We start from the raw sequence: 17231 nt of genomic DNA on the forward strand, positions 1-17231 counted from the left end.
GACTTGGAAGTACTTTCCCTGTCACATGCTATTTGCAGTTCCTGAAGTTATTCTGTTGGCCATAACACTGCTAGCCAAACTGGTCCTTTGACATTCATTGTGAGGAAGCTCTGAGATGTTCCTTGTTCAACCTGAGATGTTGAACTTTTCCACCATTTTATAGCAAAGTGAGTCCAGGCAGCTGCTGTATGCCAATGTAAATAAAAGAGGACTTAGCATAAATCAATAAAATGGATACTCACCATCACCACTTACGCAAACCTTTTCAAGGAGTTTAAATACAAAATTACCTGAATTGTGTAGCAAGCCTCTTAAATCAGTTTCCTGAACACAAGGACAGGACAAGGAAATGTGACCCTAATTGTTTATAAGGGCTGCAAGTGATCCAAAGAACCTGTAGATAATCCAGCTGTTTGCATGAAGTTTACCAAAAAAGCAAAGTAAACAAGAAGATACAAAGCCACTTGGAAATGCACCAAACAGGGAATAAAAGGAATGCATAAGCAGGCGCTGTTTGAAAATCCACTCCACATTAAAAAAAAAAAAAAAAAAAAAAAAGTTTGTCAGAAGTCACAGTCAGAAGACTTGTCACAGTCAGAAGAGGTGAAGGAGGAAGTAGGCTTCCTGAGGTGCCCTATCCTACACTTTCAACCCAGTTCAGCACCTTCTCCTTGTCTCCCAGATTTACTTGGACCATCTCAAACAATACCTTTGTATTCAGGCAATGTAATTTGCTGACTGCTCAGAACCCCGTGTATGACTTGGTTTGGGGCAATTACTGTAGGTCAGGGCATGATGACATGGACTTCTCTGGGGCTCACTCCAGCAGGGGAGCATCATGCTAGTCAGCCTGTAGGGTTGCAGCTCAAAGCACATACAATGCTTATAAGCACCTAAAAGTTACACACCCACATACAAGTTAGCTGCTAGATTCCCTTTATGTTCAGTGGGAAGAGACAAGGAATCATCTCCCAAAAGAGTGGGCATCTGACAAGCTTGATAATCCAATCTGCATGTATTCCTGCTCTCCATCATCTATAGCAAGAGAAAGCTGAAAGCCTCCACAGAAGACCCAGGAACATGATTTATGCTGAAAAAAAATCATCCTTTAGTATATCTTATTTTGATTACCCATTCCCTGCTTACCCAAAGGAGGTAATATGTAACCTTTAGCTGAGACCTGTGGAAAAATTCCTCTTTTACTTTCATAACCAAAACAGATATTAATGTTTTTGTTGCCTTTTGATTTCCTTGTTTTTTGAATTTCTACCCAAATGAAGATTCCATTTTGTGAACTGGAGCATCAGGACAATGCACAAGGTCTTTCATAGTATGATGCTTGATGTATTTTCCATTTTAGCACAAATGAATGTTCTTTAATGGGCCTTCAGTCCTCTGATACTACTTTTTGCATTGAATTCAGGCTTCACTGGGTCAGTTTGGAGGATCTTTCTGAAATCTTAGTGTTGAAAAAATGAAGATATTCACACCTCTGCGTTAGGTTTTAAAAATCTAGCATATATTAATTCATTTTTAGCTTTCAAATATTGTTAAATTTCTGTTAATTCTGACTTCACTAATGTAGTTTGGAATTATTTGCATATAATAATAATTACATAATACTGATAAATGCATATTGTTATAAATATTTGACAGTCTTTATAATAATTAAAAAATACTTTAAATGTCCTGGCAGCAATTTAAAACCTTTTTCTCTTCTTTTTCATTAGAGCTGGTTAATGCTTTCTTCTATGAGAAAATTTAAAAAATATCTAAAACTTAATATGTGCTTTTTCAGTTTTCTCTATCTTTTGACTAACTAAACCTTATTTATAATATTTTCATGCATTTTAATAAAATGATATATATATATTTAAAAACAGATTGCTACTTTGCTTTTTAACTATACAGTTATGTCAATGTGTTTAAAAATATATTCCTTATCTAACTGTTGTAATTATTTAGGGTAATATACTTACTTTTTAGAGGGCGAAATCTATCGATTGAGTAAGTATACTGTACATTTCAAGCTGCACCAATCTGTTGCATAATGAAACACTAGACAGATTTCTTTTAGGTCTGTCTGAGAAATTTAGATACCTACTCAGGAAAAGTTAAATTTTGATAATACTTTAGAGACTTTTCCTTTATCTCTTAGTTTTGTACAAAGGCCTAGATATGCGGAATATTTTCTGTCTGTTTCCTTTCCTGCTTTGTGCTTTGTTGAGTGTTACTGGAGCTCTCATTCTACCCATAAAAACTCACTCTGCTCTTAAAAAAAACTTCAAAAAAATTCTACTGTTAAAAGCCAGCTGGTTTTGAATTATTGTGATATTGGCAAACTTTCTTTTCTTTCTTTTCTTTTTTTTATTTTTTTTCCCTCTGTGGATCAGGGTTGTTTGTGGCTCATTGGCAAAACTGCACAGTCAGAAAGAATTATGTCCCACTGCAATTGCAAAGCTGTTGTAAGGGTATATTGTCTCTCTTCCTTCGGCTATATCTACTATCATGCATGCAACAAAAATAGCTTTTTAAATTCCTTTTCAGTAAAAGACAGTTATGAGAGGAGGTTTTAGAAAAACAGAAAGAGGAACATGAAAAGGGACAGTTACTCATTTTGCTTCATGAAATAATGCAACTATGCACTTGTAAAAAAATTATGAGCATGTTATTCTTTTTCAAGGTTTTTGCTAAACATTATTTTTTAAGTCAAAGCAACAAACACAATGGATGTCCTCAAGGGTTAATTTCATTTCTCTCATCCACTGTTAATGGAATACCTGTGGTGAGATAACATTCCACTTTGAAGTGTTTAAACATTTCTTAATCATATTTTCTCTCATGTTTGCTTTGAAAACAAAACTTGCTCTTAAGGGAAATCACTGTTTTAGCTCTTTAAAAAAAAAAAAAAAAAAAAAAAAAAAAAAAAAAAAAGCTGTTCCATGCCATCAAAGCTAATATTTGCTACTTCTCAAACACTATTCATATGTACTGTGTGCTTTATTTATTTTTCAGTCTACTGTTGATAGCACATTCTGTTACATGAAGTTTTCAAAATAACTATCTTCTTGGAATAAAACTTTTCTCTTGCTGCGTACACTCCTAGTGGAATATTCAGAAAATACTATTAATTTCACATATGATTATATGGCACTACTAGTTTTATTTTGTGTGTTTCTAATTAATGACATTAAGGTCCACTGTCCTTTGGTCCAGAGCAGTCCATATAATTGCCCCAGTAGAGGAAGAATTTCCCCTGTTCCTCCTACTCTCCTCCTATAATGTAGTCATAAAGATTTTTAATGAAAAGGGGAATAACTGCTCTGTCCTTTATTGCTGTAGCAACATCTCTTCTTTCCCTGGGAGACTTTTTAAATTAATCTATAATTTCCTCTGAATTGCAGTCAACTGTGTTCTCTTCCTTATAGAAATTGCAGCATTTTTATGGCCCAGTTTCAGCACATCCCACAAAGACTCATGGCAGTAGGCAAGCTGGAGTTGTTAGGGGGTTTTCAGATGAGGTACATGAATTTGTAGTGTTAAAGGGAAATGGGAAGGAACAGAAGCACTGCATGGGACCTTTGTTGGAAGTTTAATAGCATATTTGGAGGAAAAGAGAGAAACTCATCTGAGAAACAGAGGGAGCATAGGAGAAAAGTGAGGTTCTTACAGTGGGGATGAAGTTAAGGACAAACCCTCCCTAAATGACTTGCACAGAGCTATGCACTGGTGTGCTCTCCATAACCCAGTCTGTGCCCTCCCCTCCATGGGAAAGGGATGACTACTGGACTTTGGCTTTTGTTAATCATTGTTCCAGGATGGTGGCGCAAGAGCAGAAACCTTTTGTCTCCCCTTCTTCCCTCTCCAGCTCCTGGCAGCTCTGCAGACCTTTAGTTCCAGGAGCAGAGCAAGGCTGGATTTTGGGCACCAGATAGGGAATTTTTGGCTTGCAGCTGCCTTCTGTTCCCCCTTGGCTGGCCAGAGATCCCATTATGATGTCTGCTTCACACTTTTCTGAGCTACAAGGACAGGTTAACCCATGGAGCAGCAAGGGGACTAAGAGTAGTCAGTCCATTAGCAAGAATCTAGCCCTAGACCTTAAATGTATTGTGAACCAGCAGATTCCCCCCCCCCCCAACCCAGATAACCTGCTGTTTGCATAGCCTCCTTTTGAGGAAGGATCAGAGAATGTTTGAGTGGATTATCCCATAATATACAGCTCCTTTGAAGTCTGTCTGCTGTTTGAATAGGGATTGTCTTGGCACATGTTTGGGATCTACTACAGGGGAGGAAATTTCCTCACTGGGGATCAGTACCCTTACCCTGTCCTCCTCCTTCCCCACAGTGACCCTCACAGATCCAGGCACCATGCCTGTATTCAGTATGTGGTGTACAAAGGCATTAAATTCCTCCCTTCCTATAACTCTAAGCACACCCTGAGTTTTGCAGGCAACGAGTTCTTAGTGAGGGATGGCAACATCTTCAACATCATCTACCCCAAGCCTAGTTCAAGGGGAAGACAGCAGAGCAGGGCAAGGGAGGAAAGGGTGGCATAGACTAGGCTGGGAGAGATGAGCTTAGTAGGGTTTGGAGGAAGGCCCAGGGCAGGGAAATGGGAGGGATTTAGAAGCATCTCCAGGTGAGGGTGAATCTCTTCCTTTGGCAGGGAATAGGAACCTTTTGGGTGGTATGGGGCATCTTTTACTGTAGTGGTTGTGTGTGGGCAGGGGAATACCATCTCTTGGGAGGGCACAGACTTGGTGGTGAAGATGCTGCTGACAAAGCAACTTTGGTTTTGTGAGAGATGCACCTCTACTTTCCCTGGCAGGCATTGTGTGGATGACTGAGATCCTGAGCCTTATCTGCAGCCATGACCATCTTGGCTGGAGCCGAACCATCCTCAATTCTGACCATGTGCCCTAGTTTTCAAACCGACTGGGCCTGGAGTCACCCTCAGCTACCCCTCACCTCACCTACTGACCTGTCACCTCTCCAGGCACATCTTCCCCCAGTCCTTCTCCTGCTCCAGGGCCAAGGTATGATGGGTATCCATGGAAAGCTTGAAGGAGGCAGGAGCCTGGGAGGACCTGGGAGCTGGGGAGCTTGGAAGTGACAGGACATTGAGTAAGGACCTTGGTGTTCTCCTATGACAGTGGGAAGTGTCCTACATGCCATCCAGATGGAAATGTACAGCCCCTCATGTCATGTCTTGCCCCCTACTCTGGGGCATTTCCATTGACTCTAGAGGCATATGTTTTCATGGACCACTGGCTAAGGTCTGGGTGATGGAGTCTAGCTGAGAGCTGGTGCCTGTGTGGAAGACTTCTCCATTTAGAGATCCACCCTAGTGCCATTGCCTGGACATTTAAATTCCCGTGCTGGGACTGTTTAATCCCTATATGCACTTTACTCCAGGTTATTTACGCTCTATGGGATCCTGGAGACGTCGTCTTCTGTTATTACTTCTCCAAGTTGTGCAACAGCTATAAAGACCCCACATCCTCTGAGCAGTTCCTGAGGCGCTTTCTGAATGGAGAGCATGAGTGTGGTTTAGGGCATGCTCACGGCATTAGGAGGTCTCTCATTGCTTCTAGCTCAAGGGTCTTTTGCTAGGGCGCCCTGAAGATAGCTATGAAATTAAGTTTTCTCCAGGAGAGGAGGATGGATAAGGAGGTAGACAAAACAAAGCAGTTCTGGAGAGATATGCCAGCCTGCAAAAAAAATCTGTTGTGCTCTGAAGCAGATGGAAAGTGGATTTCCCCACCTTCTCTTACAGAATTAAGAAGTCTTCTGGAAGTGTTGGTCAGAAAATCCTATAAAGCTCTTGCTGGAGCTGAGCTGTGAGCCCTGCACACCGCTAGCCTCAGCCTCTTCTTACTATGTTCTCTGAGCCTGTTCCTGCCCCTGTGTTTGCAAGGAAAAGAAACAGCATCATCACAGCAGTGTTTGGCTGAACCAGGCAACTCGAGCAGGAGGGTGGCTGGAGAAGACAGCATTGCTCAGCTGTGATCACAGTCCATTCCCCTTCCTTGGCTGACCCTCCCAGCCACTTCCATATACACTTTTGCTCTGGCCCACCTCGTGGCTGCTGTGCTCCTAACCTTGTGTTAACCTTCCTCTGCCTCGCACACCCCCTACCCTGCCCCAGCCTGTTCCCAGATCTGCTACCTTTTGTCTCTCATCAGTGCCCCATGGTTCCTGTTTTGAACACCTCCTGGATGGAGATGAAGGGCAGGGAGAATTTTTTCTTCATCAGCTATGAAAAACTGAAGCAGGTAGAAACCTGGGCAGATCTCATGGCTCCAAACAGAAGACTGCTCTACTGCAAATCAACTCTACCTAGTGCCAGAGCATGAACTATAGACTGAATCCCCCTCAGCCTACCTGCCCCCTGAGACAGCCTGGAGGCTTGTCACAAGCCCCTCAGTGGTAACAGGCTCCATATGTGTCCCCAGGACCTGCAGGGTGGTGTGCAATGTCTCTGCCAGTTTCTGGGGCAGGATTTAGATGAGGATGACATCTCTTTGGTAGTGCAAAATGCCTTCTTCATATCCATGTGGGACAATACAATGTGCAGCTCCATCCTGCACATTGGGTGAGTGCAGGAGGTCCCACTGTAATGCTTCAGGGAACCTGCCTAGAAGGTGTAGCAATGGGACTTCAGTGTCTCCATGGGGACAACCTCAGCAAGGATATTCAGAGAGCAGCGATGTATTATTTGGGTCTGGAGGACAGGTTCGTGGGGATAGACTCTCATTTTGGAGAACCCTTTAGGGTGGTAACTGGACTAAAGACCTGAGCCTATCTCCCTATGCCCATGGAAAACAGAGCAGTGAGAGAGGCTGTGTGCTGGGATGTGCTTTGAGCCAAAATCTCTTTTTTCAGGCATCTGTAGAGACTAGAAGAACCATTTCTTGGTGGCACAGAGTAAGGCCTTCAACAAGATCTACAAGGACGGGATGCAGGGCCTAAACATGGCCTTTCCTTGGGACAGGCATTAGGATCCAGATCTAGCTTAGGCTGCCTAAGCACTAGGTATAAAGCAGCTGTTGGCAGCTGTGGGACTTGAGATCCCTGGATGGTGCTGGTCAGAGAGAGATGTACCACTCTCTTGGACCCAGGGATACAAATGGCACTTCACCCCAGTGTGTAAGCAATTAATTTGCACCCTTTCCGTTTGAGCTGTGAGGATTTTCTCATGGAGCTGTACTTCTCTGTCCCCTCCTACCATGCCTCAACCCTTTTTCTCCTGAGGCTGGCTCAGGGATGCCCTGGCAAGGATCCATCTCCCTGCCCTCCAACACATTCCTCTTTTGCCAGCACAGGAGTGTAGCAAGAGCTTCCCCCAAGAGCACACAGACAGAATATGTTCTGTCCATCTCAGAGTACTCTGGCTACAGCACTGACCAGTGCAGCATGTTCAGGAGCTGCAGTCAACTGAAATGTTCCCTTGGGGATGTTCATTTAATGTGCTGTAGCAGAACAACAGAGCAAGTGGGACGCGCGACTTGGACACAGAGGAGCCTTTCATACCTCCTGACCAATGGAAAGACAGGAGGTACAGGAGGTTGGAGAGTGACAGGATGACTCAGGGGCACGTATCTGTGGCCATGTTCAGGATAGGAGCAAGAGGAGAGGAAGGGCTTGCTCAGCCCAAACAGACAAGCCCAGATGGGAGCCTGGAGGATGCACGTATAGCCTAAAGTGGGAGAGCAGAGGTATGCAGAAAGAAGAGGAGATAGCTGGACATAGGCCTTGAGTGAATGCCTGGGAACTGCCCTACTTACAGACTAGCAGAATTGGCTGTCCGGAGCTGCTGCGTATTATGGCCAAAGTAAGAGGAATAAGGGAAGGGGTACAGTGCTGAGACCTACATCCACATTGGCTTGGACTGAGAAGGGCAGGAAAAGGGCTTACTTTGGCCAGAAGGGACAGACATGGAGCAAGGAAGCCTCAGTGTAGAGATAGCACCTTAGTGAAGTGTAGGGTGAGGTATGTCAGAGATAGTCCACAGAGAAGGAAGTACGGTTCAAGGATAGCCCTCTGTGGCTTCACAGAGATAAGTTGGGGAGAAGATGGTCCTATGCAGGATGAGTGAGAGCTGACATTGGAGAAGCAGGAGGAGAAATAGGTGAACAGAGATGGAGGAGGAAGGAAAATTTTCAAAACAGAGAACCGTGTGGCAGAGGTTGACAGGTCCAGGGGCATTTGGAGTAGTGTGCAGGAGCTTTCTGTGGGAGAAGCTGTGGGGCTGGTCTTGTTTAGGTCTCTTCTGATTGCCATGCAGCACTTAAAATGGAGCAGGGAAATGCCTTCATAGTACAAGATTGCAAAAGAGCTTTCTTGATAGGGTGAGGGGATAGACTCCAGAGTTTGTAGCAGATTTCTCTCAACATTCAAATCAATTCTTGGGTCTTTTCTCCACCGCCTTTCCAAGACTTTGACATTAAACTGCCCCCCCCCCCACCCTTGTGGTGGTATGTATGACCCCCTGACTAGGGTATCCAGGTTTTTCCCACTCCTTACACCCACTGCCTTCTCCCTGCCCACATTCCTTGTCATGTTTCTTTTCCAGGGTCCATGTCCTGACCCAGGTGAGGAAGTTCACTATGGGCAGCAGGTAATGCAGAGCTCAGGGTTGCACTCTGCACTCACGTTATCTGCAAAGTCAGGAGGCAGGATGAGGTAGGATTTGATGCCATGAACTCTCTATAAATGGATCAATGTAAGAGATGTGAGGATACAAGAAGAGGAAATGAATTCTCCATGCTAGAGCCCTTTCCCCAAAGATCTTATCTCTCTCCATCCGAGCCTTCTCTCTCTGCTTCTCCCTACCCCTTATCTTGCATAGACCCTACCATGAGCTGCAGCCCTGTCTGTGCTTCTCTCTCTCCTGTAGTATTCCATCTCCTGCTTCTCCTCCCCATGCTTTCCTGCATCACCTTCATGCATCTGCTCTCTCCTGTCCTCATGGGACAGCTGGGCCACCCCATCCTACTGTGGTCAGCTCAGCACAAACTCATTGCTCACTCTCTTTGCTCTTCCAACCCCTCTTTGTTACTGTGGCCTCTCATGCTGATCTGAGATCAGAGCTAATTGGGAAGGGTGAAACTCTGGTGGTCCCTAGCAACTCTGCAGAGAAGGAAGAGGTGATGGTAAGCTCTGCAAACCTACAGAGCCTGTAAGCAAGAGGAAATCCCCTCTAAATCCCACATAAAAGAACAAGCTCAGGCATTTTGCTCAGTATGGCTTCCTGCTGTCCTCTGCAGTTGCTTGACCACACTTTCATTAAGTCCTTGTATATTGTGCTGAGGCACTGATCTGCCACCGGCACAGGACTGAAACAGAGTTCATGGCAGAGGAGTAAGGTGTGACTCCTATTTGCTAGACATGAGCAAACCCCAGTTTTGCTGCAGCCAATCAGTACTAAGCAAATAATGGGAGAGCTTTAAATTTAAGTGCTTCTCTGTGTCCAGAAGCACACTGAATCCTGCAGATCTCTGCGGGAGAGATGAGCTTTGCCTACAGACATGAAACTTAGAAAACTCTCTTTGCAGTTCCCTGGAGGTTCTTCTTGCTATCTCAGTCATTGTATTTCTTCAGCTAAGAAACTCTCCTCCCTCCATAGGAAAAGTCCAAGAGGGATATGCACAGCTCTTTCCTCATAAAGGGGAGATGCCAGCAGGCCCAGTGGAGGTTTAGGAGGCCACTGGTAACTCTGTTGCCAGTGCTAACATATAAGAAGAAATGGTGCAATGGCTTTGAGTAAAGAAGGACCAAGCCACAGGGACTTGAAAGCAGAGTTTTGTCCTTGTATGGGATAGGTTGTTCAGCAGGATATTAAAAAATTGCCCCCACTTTGATGGCCAAGAATGTGAACTCTCCAAACACAAATGATTTGTCCAAGGAGAACATGCACAATCAAGATGAGAGTTAGTGGTGGTATACAGGAGTTTAGGAGAGGTGTCTGTGTATAGACAAGACAGCTTGGCCATTGCACCTCTGCTGAGCCAGCCTGATAGTGTTTAAACTCGGTAATAGATTTTAAAGAGGCAGGGCTAGTCACTATATCATGGGGATTAAGAAGCACAGCCTTGTCCTTGTGCTGGGAAACATACAGCAGGATGGGATCATAGCCAAATCATTCCTTCATTACAGACAGTCATACTTCTGCAGCAATTTAAATGTTTAACCCCACAGACAGGTTCTGGGAAATAAAAGAAGTGGAAGGACCTTTGTGGGGCTTGATCTAGAGTCTGCGCTGTAGTTTATGTACCTCTGAGCCTCCTCAGAACAGGAGTAATTGGACCCTCCAGTGGTCCCAAGCACTTCTGCAGAGGGAGAAGAGTTGAGGGTGAGCTCTGTAAACCAATGGTTTGAGTCCAAAAGTGAAAAACAAAACCTTTCCTACACTATTCCAAGATAGGGGAGGCCTGAATAAGATCTCTCTGTAGTAACTTTAGTGACTCTGGCTGTATCTCCCAGGAAATGAGGCTGTGATTTATTACAAGTAGCACTTTGGATGTTGCATCCCTGTAAAATGCTAGGGGACTTGCAGTTGAAGAACCAGATTAGTGCCCTGCAGGACGAGGAGAATCTGGACATGACTTCAAGGGAAGCAGCTGGGCCAACAGACCCAGCGCCTGGCGGGAACACTTGGAAGAAGCGACGAGTGGTTGTTGCAGGTGACTCCATGCTGCAGGGCACATATCTGCTGACCTGACCTCTTGTCTAGAGAGGCTGCCTGCTGGGGGCTTGTATATGAGATGTCATCAAAAGACTGCCAAGGCTCGTTCACATGTCAAACTACTACCCTGTGCTGCTCTTTCATGTGGGTGCTAATGATATCAAGGGCAAATTGGAAACAGTCAAACATGATTTCAGAGCTCTGGGCATGGTGGTCAAGGATCTTGGAGCTCAAGTGATCTTCTCAATCCTGCCAATGAGGGGGAAGGATAGGAGAAGGAGCAGATGGATCTTCCAAGTTAACAACTGGCTGCACTGCTGGTTATGGCAACAGAGTTTTGGTTTTCATGATCATGGGACCCTGTTCGAAGATCAGCAACTGGTGGGGAGAGATGGGATCCACCTCACTAAGCAGGGTACGCATGTCTCTGACAACAAGTTGGCCAGCCTGCTAAAGAGCTAAACTAGGTACCTTAAACTAGGTAGGATGGGGAAGAGGAGAGTTATAAAGACAAGGTAGTCAACAAAACGCAGCTCAGGTTGGGAGGCTTCCATCGAGTGCATGCAGCTGGGGATGTGTGTATGAGACATGGCTATGGGGGACCCCTATACACCCTTCCTGGGAAACCTGCAGGCATGACTACCTCTGAAATGCCTGTACACCAATGCATGCAGCATGGGGAATAAACAGGAGGAACTGGAGATCTGTGTGTGGTCTCAGGGCCATGATCTCATTGCAGTCGCAGAGACATGGTGGAATAGCTCGCATGGCTGGAACACTGTCATGGATGGCTATGTGCTTTTTAGGAAAGACAGGCCAGGAGGGTGAAGTGGTGGAGTTGTTCTTTATGTGAGAGAGCAACCGGAATGCATCAAGCTCTGCCTAGGGCTGGAGGAGGAGGAAGTCAAGAGCTTATGAATGAAGATCAAAGGACAGGTTAACACGGGGGACACTGTTGTGGGTGTCTACTACAGGCCCCCTGACCAGGAAGAGGAAGTCAATGAGGCCTTCTATAGGCAGCTGGAAGTAGCCTCATGATCACAAGCCTTTGTTCTCATGGGGGACTTCAACCACTGTGATATCTGCTGGAAGGAGACTCCAGAACCTCTCTGGGCAACCTGTTCCAATGCTCTGTCACTCTCACAGGGAAGAAGTTCTTCCTTATATTCAGGCGGAACTTCCTGTGATTCAGTTTGTGCCCACTGCCTCTTGTCCTGTCACTTGGCCCTATGGAAAAGAGTTCGGCCCCATCCTCTTGACACTCCCCCCCCCCTCCAAGGTATTTGTAGACATTAATAAGATCCTCCCTCAGTCTTCTCTTCTCCAGGCTAAAAATGCCACTCTCTCAGTCTTTCAAAAATATAAAGACAGAGGGCTTGAAGAAAGTAGTTTTTAACAACCTCTTTGAACAGTTTGAAGGGAAGTATAAAGCTGATCTAAGATATTAGTAAGAGGACAATAATTTCAGGAGCATGGCTCATTTCTTCATCAAGCAACATCAAGGAGAAAGGCAAGCAGAACTAGGAAGGCACTATGTGACCAGCATAGTGTAGGGAAGAATTTTTCAGCAACTCAGAGGGAAAAGGAAGCTTGTGAAAGTGGGTGTCAATCAGTATGATGTGTTTAATGGTTTCTACATGCTTCCATTTTCACTAAAATGCCTTATTGTTATGACAGGACTAAAATAATTACTAATAAGGAAAAGATTAAAGACAAGTTGAAATAGTGAATCCTTACTTAGGGTAGACAGTTTTTTTCCACTTGATTTCAAGTCCTAATCCTTTCAAATTTCACCCAAAATTATTTGGGAACTGGCTGTAACAATGATCGTCTTTATCAGTGTATGGGAGATGGTGGAGGTTCCAGATAAGTGGTAGATTTGATACAGTACATATGTCTAGAAACAAGAAAGGGAAGGGAAGGGAAGGGAAGGGAAGGGAAGGGAAGGGAAGGGAAGGGAAGGGAAGGGAAGGGAAGGGAAGGGAAGGGAAGGGAAGGGAAGGGAAGGGAAGGGAAGGGAAGGGAAGGGAAGAGAGAAGAGAAAAAAGAGAGGAGAGGAGAGGAGAGGAGAGGAGAGGAGAGGAGAGGAGAGGAGAGGAGAGGAGAGGAGAGGAGAGGAGAGGAGAGGAGAGGAAAGGAAAGGAAAGGAAAGGAAAGGAAAGGAAAGGAAAGGAAAGGAAAGGAAAGGAAAGGAAAGGAAAGGAAAGGAAAGGAAAGGAAAGGAAAGGAAAAGAAAAGAAAAGAAAAAAGAAAAGAAAAGAAAAGAAAAGAAAAGAAAAGAAAAGAAAAGAAAAGAAAAGAAAAGAAAAGAGAAAAGAAGAAAAGAAAAGAAAAGAAAAGAAAAGAAAAGAAAAGAAAAGAAAAGAAAAGAAAAAGAAAAGAAAAGAAAAGAAAAGAAAAGAAAAGGAAAAGAAAGGAAAAGGGAAAGGAAAAAGGAAAGGAAAAAAGAAAAGAAAGGAAAAAAGAAAGGAAAAAAGAAAGGAAAGGAAAAAGGAAAGGGAAAGGGAAGGAAAAGGAAAAGGAAAAGGAAAAGGAAAAGGAAAAGGGAAAGGGAAAGGGAAAGGGAAAGGGAAAGGGAAAGGGAAAGGGAAAGGGAAAGGGAAAGGGAAAGGGAAAGGAAAGGAAAGGAAAGGAAAGGAAAGGAAAGGAAAGGAAAGGAAAGGAAAGGAAAGGAAAGGAAAGGGAAAAGGAAAAGGAAAGGGGAGGGGAGGGCAGGAGAGGAGAGGAGAGGAGAGAAAAGGAATTTTAGAAGATTTCAGCTAAATTTAGTTCCTTGAAAAATATTGAGCAGAAAACCAATCCTTCTACTTATGGTCACCTAGAAGATAATGTAGTAATTATCAGCTATCAGAGGTTTGTCAAGATTTCATATCAAGCCAGCAATCAGCAACATAAATACAAACCACAAATTCATAGAATCATAGAATCAGTAAGGTTGGAAGGGACCTCTGGAGATCATCTAGTCCAACCTCCCTGCTCAGCAGGGTCACCTAGAGCATGTTAGACAGGGTAGCATCTGGGCAGTCTCCAACAAGGCAGGCAGAATATGAGGATCTGTATCAGCCACAACAGGTTGTACATCAACAATACTGGGATATTGCAAAAACAAACAAACTTTATTTCGGACTCCTAGAATAAGGTGGTCTCGTGTATGAGACATTTGAAATCCGCTTCTTTATCCAACCATGCTGATATCTCTGCTGCACATCAGTGGCTGGTTTATGCATCATCCTTCAAGAAAGATGTTGGTCATCCTGGAGACTATGCAGAAGAGAAGTAGTAACAGCTATCAGAATATAGAAAACAGGACAGAAGTGGAGAGAGTAAGAGTCTCTTTGATGAAGAGGAGCAAAAATTAGGCACACAGATTAGAACTGTCTTCAAATTGTGTGATAAAGAGTTCATCTGCTCTAAGATGGATGCAGTGCTCTCCCCTAAAACACACAGCTTTGATATGAAATTCAGTATGAACCAGACTTAACTTAGAACGATGCATGTCTTTATCTGGGAAAACCATGACCCTTGGTAGCTTGAGATTTGTATTTAGTTAGGCATGCTTTCCCAACCAATCACCTCATCTTTCATCCCATGGACATCCTGCTGCAATGAAAGGACTTGCTAGCTCTGCACTCATTCACTCTCCCTGCGAGTCTTACTGTCCACTCCAATCCTCCATTTCTGCCTTAGACGTTCTCTCATTGGTGTCTCTACAAGGAACCTCAGCTTTGCACCCTGCCTCGGGATGAGGAGAGCACACAGGTTGTACCGTCTAAGGAGAGAAACCCTCCAGTGCTGCACACATTCTCTGCAGCTTGCTGGTCTAGCACATGCTGTCTGTGGTGCAGTATATTCCTGGGCGTCATCAGCAGTTGTGGTCATTCTCTGCATGTTCAGCTGAGTTCTTCTGCATCCAGCTTTGAGCTTCCTAGATGTGATGCTAAGCAATGGTCTTGTGGGCCAGCCTCTGTGATCTGCCCAAATAGCTGATGCAAATGCAAAGAGAGACCTGAAGACTTCACTGAGTCCCTGCTACACAGAGCTGGAGGGAGTAGTGCAATTCTCCTCGCATCACATTGCCTTCCCTTCAGTTCAGCCAGCCCCTCAGCCAGCCCTGTGGCTAAGTTTATGCTGGCATCTTGCAACTTCGATATCTCCAGTAAAGAAGTTTGGAGTCTGAACTGCCTCCCTGGGAGGAACAAGCACTTCCAAGGGAGAGTCATCTCTCACTAAGGCTAATGTCTTGCGTAAAGAAGTAGAACTCCTTCCTAGGAGTGCTTGGTGATCTCTCCTGTGCGTACAAGGTGTCTACAAGAATTTCCTAGATACAGATGTTGATGCAGATGATGTGGTAGTTCCAACCCAAGATGACAGCAGCACCTGCTCAGCACTGTGAATACCTGAATGATATAACCCTCATATGGGATCTGGGAGTCTGCTTCTCACTGCCAGGGATAGTGTGCTGCTGCCTTCATCACTTGTGCTGCTGAGACTGCGAGAACAGCTCACATTGAGCAAAGACTTAACTGGATTGTGAATATAGACAAACTTTGCAACAAAATTCCACACAGATTTCCTTTTTTTCTGGGACAAACATGGGAGCAAAAGTGGAAAAACCTCTTCTTTAGACAAAGCATCTACTTTCAATAGTGGGAGAAGGTTTCTCACAGCTTCCTGTGCTGCATTAAGGATGTGGGATCAAATTAATTTTCCTAGCTAAGCTGGAGCACTGATCTCCTATCCTGCGGTTGCCAGAAGCCAGTCCTGCAGGATGATTGCAAAACCCTGTTTTCCCCCATCACTGCCACTTATGGTCCAGAACCAGCTGTCCTGAGATACCTTGTTTGCTCAGCAGGTTCCAGGAACAGCTGTTTCACAATCCGACAGCCTACCTGATGCCAGAGCCCATGACAAAAGAGTCACTTCCTAGCAGAGGCCTGGCTTTTTGTACTTGCTGAGTACCTGCCATGGGGCCCAGAGGAAGGTTTTGGGGTGGAGGGGAGGGGCCAGGACCCAGAACAACTATCAAATACCCTGTCCCATGGGTGCATGTCCTGTCTTTTCTCCTGCCTTCCCCTCCTGTGAAGACACGGAGCACACGATCTTTGTGCTACCAACATGAAGCTTATCCTCCTGGCATGTCTTTGGGGTAAGTAATGTTTTTTTTTCTCTTTCTTTTTGACTTGGCATTCCTTTGTCAATGGTCAGTTATTCTCCTCTTTCTCTGTTTCTTCTTCTACAGCACATAACACATAGCAAATGAAGCAAGGGGAAATGCAATCTATGATTTCTACTTCACAGTGAGCTGAATCTCTCTCTAGACAATCTAGTCAGCAATTGCTTGTACATATCTGATAGTTCAGTGTAGACACTCAGATCTCATAGGGTATCGCAGATATCATTAGACAGCTGAGACATTATGGACATTGGGAAGCAACCTCCTCTTGACACACTTGATGCAGACATCTTAAATGTCTCATTCTAGGACTAAATCTGAATCCTCATGAGAAAAGACAGTGTTGGTCAAGGTGGGGTTCCCTGTTCATGTTTATTTGCTCTGAGTCCTTACCCTTTGTGCATTCATGTATGGCAGGGATGGGACCAGACCTAGAGACAATGAGAGAGGTACTGAATATGCTTCATGGCTATCGTACTTGCACAGGCATTCCAGACTGCCAAGATGAAATGTAGCTGGAATTTTCAGAGAAAATGGGCATAACTCTTAGGAATCTCAGCCCACATTTCTTAAAAATAGCTACCAAATAACATCTGGAAAGGAGATTAACCTGAGAAATAATTCTAATGACTGTTCTGGTGTCAGCAGTTCTTCCCTCACCCAAAGCTGTTCATCAGTGCTGGCATCTTGCTAGATTGCTACAGTTAGAAGGAGAAATTGTTTGTGTTGAATTGACCTTATACAGTGGTATAGTCACCTTCTCTAGACTCTTCCGGACAAATAGATTCTGGCAAGTTTTCCCGTAGGCTTTCCAAGTCCAGCTTCCAGAGTTTGCCTCAGCCTCTTTTTAATCCCCAGCAGAAGCTTCTGAGCAGAAACAACTACTTTACACAGGGCTCCAGATACATTCTACCATGAAGACACTTCTTTGCCTACCCCTGTTAGCAGGCCCATAACTGAAACCTGTTGGATTTCACTGATGCCGTTAATGTCTCGACATTGCTCCTGGGGTCATTTGTGTGCTGTGTCTCCCTGAAGTTCAGAAATGGCCATACTTCTTCATGTCCTGGCCCCAACAGGAAGGAAAAAAGAGTACTGTGTTGTTTGCAACTCATCACACTTTCAGTAGTTCATCCAGTATACCTCTTACCTGGCTTTTGCTAAGAGTTGGGTGTTGAATCTAGAGTCTCTAGGGAGAGGCAAGCACCTCTAGCACACAATTCAATCTTCTGTTCTGGACACTGAGCAAGTATGGGATGAATAGGCATCAGGCACAGCTCAACTCTTTCCAGTGACTGTAGCAAGAGCCTAGATAACTAATTCAGTCTCGACACTGACTTTTAGGTGGCTGAATCTGGGTGAGAGGAATCC

The 17231-nt window shown here is 44.5% G+C and overlaps 1 protein-coding gene across 1 annotated transcript in view; it reads left to right on the forward strand.

Moving 5' to 3' along the window:
• Positions 1–17231, forward strand: part of LOC134149738 (deleted in malignant brain tumors 1 protein-like) — an 89817-nt gene that overhangs the window by 67427 nt on the left and 5159 nt on the right. The window lies entirely within an intron of this gene.

This window comes from Rhea pennata, chromosome 21, assembly GCF_028389875.1.
Source record: "Rhea pennata isolate bPtePen1 chromosome 21, bPtePen1.pri, whole genome shotgun sequence".
Lineage (NCBI taxonomy): Eukaryota > Metazoa > Chordata > Aves > Rheiformes > Rheidae > Rhea > Rhea pennata.